The following is a 7,102-nucleotide window of genomic DNA, read 5'->3' as shown; positions in this document are numbered from 1 at the left end:
AACAACACGTATCCTCAGGCCTGGGGCAGTGTACCCACCCATCTCACAACAACAAGTATCCTCAGGCCTGGGGCAGTGTACCAACCCATCTCCCAACAACACGTATCCTCAGGCCTGGGGCAGTGTATCAACCCATCTCCCAACAACAAGTATCCTCAGGCCTGGGGCAGTGTACCAGCCCATCTCCCAACAACACGTATCCTCAGGCCTGGGGCAGTGTACCCACCCATCTCCCAACAACAAGTATCCTCAGGCCTGGGGCAGTGTACCCACCCATCTCCCAACAACAAGTATCCTCAGGCCTGGGGCAGTGTACCAACCCATCTCCCAACAACACGTATCCTCAGGCCTGGGGCAGTGTACCCACCCATCTCCCAACAACAAGTATCCTCAGGCCTGGGGCAGTGTACCAACCCATCTCCCAACAACACGTATCCTCAGGCCTGGGGCAGTGTACCAACCCATCTCCCAACAACAAGTATCCTCAGGCCTGGGGCAGTGTACCAGCCCATCTCCCAACAACACGTATCCTCAGGCCTGGGGCAGTGTACCAGCCCATCTCGCAACAACAAGTATCCTCAGGCCTGGGGCAGTGTACCAACCCATCTCCCAACAACAAGTATCCTCAGGCCTGGGGCAGTGTACCAACCCATCTCCCAACAACAAGTATCCTCAGGCCTGGGGCAGTGTACCAACCCATCTCCCAACAACAAGTATCCTCAGGCCTGGGGCAGTGTACCAACGGCCTGGACCACAGTTAGGCTTCTCCCACTTGACCAGTGGTGGAAAAAGTACCCACTTGTCATACTTGAGTAAAAGTAAAGATACCTTAATATAAAATGACTCAACTATAAGTAAAATACTACTTGAGTAAAAGTCTAAAAGTAAATGGTTTAAAATATACGTAAGTATCTAAAGTAAATGTAATTGCTAAAATATACTTAGGTATCAAAAGTAAAAAATTTAAGCAAACCAGATGGCACCTTTTTGTTGTTCTTTATTAATTTACAGATGGCCAGGGACACACTCCAACACTCAGACATCATTTATAAACGAAGCATGTGTTTAGTGAATCGGCCCGATCAGATGCAGTAGGGATGTTCTCTTGATAAGTGTGAATTAAACAATTGTCGTGTCCTGATAAGCATTCAAAATGTAAAGAATAGTTTTGGGTATCAGGGAAAATGTACGGAGTAAAAAGTACATCATTTTCTTTAGGAATGTAGTGAAGTAAAAGTAAATTCTTCATTTAATTAGGCATATCAATTATGAACAAATTCATCTTTACAATGACGGCCAAACCCGGACGACGCTGGGCCAATTGTTCGATACCCTATGGGACTCCCAATAACGGCCGGTTGAGATACAGCCTGGATTTGAACCAAGGTGTCTGTAGTGACGCCTCAAGCACTGAGCTGCAGTGATTTATACCGCTGCGCAACTCGAAGCCCAATTAAAGGACAGATACCCCCAAAACTACTTAAGTAGTACTTTCAAGTATTTCACTAAAGTACTTTACACCAATGGGCGAGACATAGACAGAGCTGTAGGTGGTTTCGACCAGGGGACAATGGTGCTCGTTGGAGGCTTGGGCCCCGGTGGCCCCGCAGAGAGGGCAGACATACAGCCGCAGGTACGGGCACATCATGTCCCCATCCTGGCCCGTTGTGTTTGCAGAAGCTGCAGAACTTGCGCTCAGGTGATGGCACCTCCTCCGGTGTGTTTCTCCCACTCTGGCCCCAGGTGCCAGCGGGGGATCTGGACGCCGCTGTAGGGGGCTCGGGACCCTCGGTGCTGCTCGGCCATAAAGGAGCGTCTTCGTGCAAGAGGTCGATTTCTGAATCCAGGGGTTCCATTTCGTGCCATAGGGGTGGTGTCGCCAGAAGTGTTATCGGTGACAGCAAGGCTCGCGGCCGAAACTCTTCAAATTCCACCATGGTCGAGCATATCCCGGAGTCATGACCCTCAACGGTTGACGGTTCTGAGGTGAAGTTTCCTAACTTCATCTCCCGCACTAGGTCAGCCAGCTTCAAGTAGTCCCGCCACGGTTCGAAACTCTTGTTTTCGGACTCCATGTAAGGCGGTAGGTCTATGAGTTGACAAATCATAGCGCTCATTCTCACACTTGTATATTTTATAGCCCAAAAGACTAGTGTCTGATAACGATCAGAATGTACCAGAATAAAGAACGCTGGGTCTAAACTGACAACTCAACTGAAGGCAAATTTGACAACGTTCACGTTTTAACCTGTCGGTGTTTTGTTAAACAGCCAATCAGATGACGTTGTGCGGAATCCGTGGCACTTGACAAAGCCAATCAAATGGTTTCAAACTGACAACTGCTAAATTGGTAATTTTAGAAGATCAACTGTTTGGGATACAATTTTACACCTCAACAATATTAAAAACTTGAAATATAACTGTTTAATCTATTCTATGTTCTAAATTGATAGGACTTCTAATTCTTAGTTATAAGAAGCTGTTTGATAATAGCCTATTTTAATAAGAAAATATCAGTAAAATAACTGTTAAAATTCAAAACTGCTTTTTAAAATGTTTATTTTATTTCACCTTTATTTAACCGGATAGGCCAGTTGAGGTCAAGTTCTCATTTACAACTGCGACCTGGCCAAGATAAAGCAAAGCAGTGCGACACAGCAGCCCAGCCTCACATTCAATTCGCGCATATATGTACAAAATTTATTTCAGCAGATTTCGTGCGTTTTTGTGCATTTTTGGGGTGTTTTGTGGTGGTTCAATTCGTTTGAAAATACACGAATTTCTGTGCTACTTAATTCGTGCGAAAAGACACGAATTTAACCAGTAGGCGACACACAAGCCGTTGCAACAACCATAGACGCGATCGCCTGTATTTATTTATTTTACGTTATGAATATATAGATATTTTGTCTTTTTTTTAACCATATAACCATAAGAGGTTATATATATATTTTCTTTATTTAATCCCTATTAAAACATTGTGGTTTTATGCCTATATGTACTGTTTTCGATTTTTCTGAACACACTTCAGTATAGAATGAATCATGCAATGCATGATGGCTAATGGTGTTTTATTCGGTTGTAGTTCCACGTATTTCTTAAAAAACAAACGTGTAAACCATTTTTATTGACCAGAATGTAACTGAAAATACAATGGCAGCCTTGCCATTGTCCATCAATAACAAAACATTTTTTTTTCGTAAAACATTTGGGGAAACGTATGCAGTCATTGTAGTCTTACATTTTGATTGGCCAACCAAAATTACCAAAACGTTAACCCGTAATAAGGCTAGGGTGGCTGAGTGTAAATACATGGCTCTGAGTGTAAGCACCTTTTCACTAGAAACGTTATTGTGTTCAAATTACCGTCAGTGCGAAATAGCTAGAAACCTTTCGTATTTCCACTTGGCTGCGCCTACTGTTACGATAACGATAAATCAAGTGCAATACCTGCGTCGACCTGTGTCGAGCAGCAAAACACCGGAAAGCTTCTAGCCTACCGGAAAGTTACAAGAAGAACAAGAATAGTTACCTCATCCGGTCATGTCACACTTGTTGTTAATAGATTTTTCTCCCACACCAGATGTCTGGACCCTGGACAGATAACAGGTAGGTCGCCAGTTCGTCCCTTGTTGTCAGAAATACAGCATGCATACACATTTGTTTAGTGTTTGTTAAAGTGTTTGGTTTAAAAAACGTGTTAAACCAGTAAGGAAGGTTACGTAACTAAGGTGAATAAAGTTGCATACACAACATAGAACGTGTGGATATTTTTGGTGCATTAGTTGCGTATATTTGGATATCATTCTCACTTATTATTTTAGCCACCTATACATTAGGCTATATATTCCCCTTTTTCCTCTTTGCATCTTCAAAGAAATACACATTGCCACTTAATCTGTATTCATCTTGTGACTTTTCCTTAGAAGAAGGAGAGAGGGACCCTAGGAGGTACGTAAAGGAGTTGATGAAATCCTGTTAAGACAGACAATCAGGTGAGAGGTCCTAACTAGTCAATGATCTAAATTTATCAAAACTTGTAGACACTGTAGCCTTTAAGGACTGGAGTTGCACACATGCCATAGAACAACATGAACAAGGAAGTGACAGACTATTAGTGCATTGTTGGTAAATGGTGACGACTGACTGATCTGCAAGTAATAAATATGTATTTGTTATGCAAAGTGATTTGTAGATCAGTCAGTCTGTGTGGAGGAGGATGAAGACCTTTAGTGACGTGCAGGACATAGTAAAACACACACGCTAGCAATGACATGCAGCTTTTCTCATAGACGGGGGAGGTTACTATGTGAAGGAATGTGTTAGGATTGGAAGTTTTCTCTTTATGTTTCTTATGAGATGGTATGGGCTCTGAGGACCCCCAAGACCAACTGGATGAGGCTATTAAAATGGCAGAACGCCTTGCTGAGGAGCTCAACCGAGAGAAGGACCCACAAGCCCAACTGGACGAGGCCATTAATGAGGAAAAAAGACTGGCTGAGGAGCTCAACCCAGAGAAGGACCCACAAGCCCAACTGGAGGAGGCCATTAAAGAGGCAAAAAGACTGGCTGAGGAGCTCAACCCAGAGAAGGACCCACAAGCCCAACTGGACGAGGCCATTAACGAGGCAAAAAGACTGACTGAGGAGCTCAACCGAGAGAAGGACCCACAAGCCCAACTGGACGAGGCCATTAACGAGGCAAAAAGGCTGGCTGAGGAGCTCAACCCAGAACGGGTAATGTAACAAGTCGTACATTACCTGTAATGTAACCCCTACAGCTCCCATACGTGCATAAATATTCCCAACACAACCCCAGCACCACAGCGTTATGATTTATCATTGCTTTTTGTTTGTCAAAGTAGAACCCACATGGCACAAATGTGAATTTAAACGTAGACTCCGTGATATGATCTGAACACGGGCATCAATGATGTTGCCCATTGAGCATGAGGCACAAGGATTAGGTTCAGATGGATACAAAGGGATGTGAGAGGACAGATTGTTCCTCAAACCAGGAAGGCAACTACATCCACTTCTTTTGGTAAGTTTCATCCCGTCTAGGTGTCTAATTTTATTGATCCCTGATCTGACTTTTTCCTTTCAAACATACTGTATCATAGTATATCAAATTTTTGTTGCTGTGCCATAGGCCGGTCTAGTACCATCTACCCACAGCACATAATATATTACATGCAGGTCTGATCCCACCTTTCCCTAACTGTTGTCTCTGATGAAAATACATATTTAACGAAAGGAGAGTCAGAATTCCAGCAAATCTTTAGAATTGAAACCTTTTTATTACCAATTATTTCAGCTCCAAGGGCAAGTACATCAAGAGCCAGACTAGTGCAACATTTAGGGCCAGTCACTGAGGAAGAATCAGGTATTATTGATGAGCGATTGAATATATTAATCTATACAATTCCTTGTTATTCAGTGGCCTTGTAATTCATTTATTGTATTTTTAATAAATCTGTAATTGGTAGTTGAAACAATAACAAAGCACACTCCCCATCCCCTGTTTTGGTTAAAAGCTGAGTGATGGGGTTGGCGAAATATAACCACTTGAATTTATTGAGAGAGCTATTATTGCAATAACTTACCATCAATGTTATTAAAATAATAGTTTTAACCATATAGCATTAATATAAATCCAAAAATGGCTTTATCAACTTCTGAATGTTTTTAATTCTAACCCTTTCCTTTTTTGCATATCTTATTTTAGAGACGAGTACCAGTGGATTGGAATCCACTCCAGTTTTAAACATTGATGAAGAAATATGTATGTTTAAATTGTTTTACTTTCAAAATTGGGGTCATCTTGGTGTTACTGAATTATACTGCACTACATCTTTATTTTGACAGTGATGCAACATTTTTAAATGTCTCTCCAGAATTTCGGATTTGAGATCAAATGTTTGATATGAGGTTACAGTACAGAATGTCCCCTTTTATTTCAGGGTATTTTTAGACTTTTCTGATTTTCCGTATCGAAATGAAGGCACTTTATATGTCTAGTTGCAAGTTGTATTGGTCGTATGTACAGGATACTGATGGTAACACAATCCAACGAAATGCTTACTTGCAGGTAGCTTCTCGACAAAGCAAATGAAAATGCTGGAGTGTAGAGACAAATTCAACATTTTAGCATCACTGTCCAAATACTTCTGTAGGGGAGTGCAATAACAACATCCTGGCAGAGCTTTTTCCTCCACATTTCCTTTAATATGAAGCAATCTGCCATTTCACATTATGGAATTATTCTTAGTTGAATTCATTCAAATCCACTATTGGAATGTTTACAGTCTCGTTCCTTTTGTAACCACTGTCTGTAATTGTGGAAGCTGGAAGCATTTGCCTTTGAGGAGAGTTTACTCTGTAGTCAAAATACACTGAGTGTACAAAATATTCCTAATATTGAGTTGCACTCCCTTTTGCCCTCAGAACAGCCTCAATTCGTCAGGGCATGGACTCTACAAGGTGTCGAAAGCGTTCCACAGGGATGCTGGCCCATGTTGACTCAAATTTTTCCCACAGTTGTGTCAATTTGGCTGGATGTCCTTTGGGTGGTTTACCATTCTTTATACACACGGTTAAATGTGGATCGTGAAAAACCCAGCAGCGTTGCAGTTCTTGACACAAACCGTTTGACCTGGCACCTACTACCATACCCCTTTCAAAGGCACTTAAATATTTTGTCTTGCCCAGTCACCCTCTGAATGGCACACATACACAATCCATGTCTCAATTGTCTCAAGGCTTAAACATCCTCCTTTAATCTGTCTCCTCCCCTTTATCTACACTGAAGTGGATTTAATAGGTGACATCAATAAGGGATCATAGCTTTCACCTGGTCAGTCTGTCAGGCAAAGAGAATGTTTTGTACTCAGTGTGTTGTTGCTGTTTTAAGAACATTCAGAATTTCTATTTGACAATGGGATCAAGTTCTATTGTTTGATATTCCAATTTAGACTTTACTCAACATTTTGGTCTGCCCTGTAATTGAATTTACTGTAGAATCAAAGCTGAGGTTTTTGGCTTGTCACACCATAGATTTTGCAGAGATATATTTGCTGTCACCCACTTACAGCCCTATGTTC

General features: G+C 41.9%; 1 pseudogene; it reads right to left on the bottom strand.

Moving 5' to 3' along the window:
• Positions 1-1,403: 1,403 nt before the first annotated feature.
• On the bottom strand, positions 1,404-2,188 carry LOC129839238 (nanos homolog 3-like; annotated as a pseudogene).
• Positions 2,189-7,102: the final 4,914 nt, after the last annotated feature.

Source organism: Salvelinus fontinalis, chromosome 40, assembly GCF_029448725.1.
Source record: "Salvelinus fontinalis isolate EN_2023a chromosome 40, ASM2944872v1, whole genome shotgun sequence".
In the NCBI taxonomy this organism is placed as follows: Eukaryota; Metazoa; Chordata; class Actinopteri; order Salmoniformes; family Salmonidae; genus Salvelinus; species Salvelinus fontinalis.
Note: the sequence above shows the minus strand (reverse complement) of the source record. Positions and strands in the feature narration are given on the sequence as shown.